Source organism: Arachis ipaensis, chromosome B07, assembly GCF_000816755.2.
Source record: "Arachis ipaensis cultivar K30076 chromosome B07, Araip1.1, whole genome shotgun sequence".
Taxonomy (NCBI): Eukaryota; Viridiplantae; Streptophyta; class Magnoliopsida; order Fabales; family Fabaceae; genus Arachis; species Arachis ipaensis.
Genome location: NC_029791.2, coordinates 82,216,092 through 82,218,395, shown reverse-complemented (window position 1 = coordinate 82,218,395; position 2,304 = coordinate 82,216,092).

Genomic DNA, 2,304 nt, shown 5'->3' with positions numbered 1-2,304 from the left:
GTAGTTTTAGAGAGAGAGAGGTTCTCTCCTCTCTCTTAGGTTTTAGAATTAGGATTTCTCTTAGCTTATGGTTATTTCTTCAATGCCAGGTTCAATGTTCCCAACTTTAATTTATGTTTCTCTTCTATTTTTATTTACTCTAATACTTTTACTTGTTAATTACTTATGCTGCAAAATTGGCTTATGAACCTTCCCATGTTAGATTTCAATATTCTATTTAATATAATTTGAGGTATTTCAGATTTATGACTATTTTATTCTATTTATGATGCTCTCAATTTAATTTATATTTTTCTCCTTTTGGCTTTGGTTAAGTAATTGGTAACACTTGAGTTATCAAACTCAGCAGTTGATTAAGAGTTGGAAAATGCTGATTAACTTGGATCCCTCTAAAGCTTGTCTTTTCACAGGAGTTGACTAGGATGTGAGAAATCAAGTTGATTGGTCCACTTGACTTTCCTTTATTTAGTAAGGGTTAACTAAGTAGGAGCAATAACAATTCTCATCATACCTAATAACGATAACTAGGATGGGATTTCCAGTTCTCATACCTTGCCAAGAGTTTTTCTAATTATTAATTTATTTTTCTTGCCATTTAAATTACTTGTTCCCTATTTCAAAAACCCAAAAATACACATTTTTCCATAACCAATAATAAACCATACTTCCCTGCAATTCCTTGAGATACGACCCGAGGTTTAAATACTTCGGTTATAAATTTTATTAGGTTTTTTTTACTTGTGACAACCAAATTTTTGTACGAAAGGATTCTCTGTTGGTTTAGAAACTATACTTACAACGCGATTACCTTTTACAAATTCTTTACTAGCAGTTAATCCTGATCGTCACTAAGCCCCTCCTCAGGAAGCCAAGGAGCATCGTCAATATTGATGCCCTAGAGAAGGATAACCCTCTGAGGGATCCGAATAAGTTCCCCAACTGATACTGTGAGCTTGTCTACCCTATGATAATTGAAAAAAACTATCACGCGGAGCCTCTTCTAGCCCCTCCGGCTCATGTTGTTCCGTTTGTGATGCCCCACATCGAGCGAAGGCAATGGGGGTTTCTCATGAGACAACCAAAAGAGGCGAACCTATCTTCGGTGGTGGAGTTCTACTCCAACTACCACTCGGCTTTTCTTGCATCGGTTTTTGTGCGTAGAAAGTAAGTTCCCATCACGGAGGAAGCCATTCAAGGAGTGCTTAAAATCGGGCCATTAGCGGATGGAATTGACGCTTACCAAAAGGTCGTGTCGGCACGTTACGAATATAGGTTTGATTGGGATGCCATTCTCGGGGTCATTGCCATTCCCGAATCATTTTGGATTCAAGGGAGAATGAGACCGAGGCCCAAGGGCATTGACTCACGTTTTCTCACCCAAGAAGCTGGGGCATGGGCCCAAATCTTGGCCCACTATGTGCTTCCAAGCACCCACGGGTCATCCATCACCGCCGAGCTAGCCTTATTGGTTTGGTGTTTACTTACCAAGAAGCCAGTTAACATCTCATCCATCTCATCCATCATCCGGCAAGCCATGGGGCGTATTCATGCTAAGGGTAACCTACCCTTCCCCGCTTTGGTTACCGAGTTAGTTGCAGTCGCCGGTGTTTCCCGAGAGACCAAGCATTGAAGGGCCACGATCCCGGTTGATGGTAATGTTGTCCCAACCGGGAAATATCTCAAGCCCCCGGCAGACACTGAGAACTTTGACATGACCATTCCTGCAGATGTCTCCACTGCTTCATCCGCACCACCAAGATCATCCCACCAACGCATCGGGGATCTTCACAAGAAGATGGATCGTTATGAATGGTGAAACTAATGCCGGTATGCTTATGTGAAGAAGCTTCTAAGTGTTGTCACATCACCTATGGAGGAACTGGATATCTCCACATCTACCGCAACCTCAAGTGAAGATGGCGATGATGAGGGAGATGATGGACATTCTGGAGCCGATCACCTATTGCGCATCACTCATAGCACAGAGGACCGTGCTAAGTTTTAAGTGTGGGGAGGTCAGTCGACAAATCTCCATAGGTAACACCCAAATAAACTTTGAATCTTTTTTGTTAATTAGGATAGATTGCATGGTTAGGTTTTCACTTTTTGACACCATTTGCATGATAGTTATCTCTTGATAAGTCTACTTGGTTAGAGTAATGACCTCTTTCCTAAGAAACTAGAATTTTAGGGCAATCCTACCAATTTTGAAAATTTTTTATGTTAAGCTTGTTTGAAGAATGTAATTTGGGACATGGATTTTGAGTTGAGAACACAAGCGAGTTTTGAGCTTAATTGCATGAC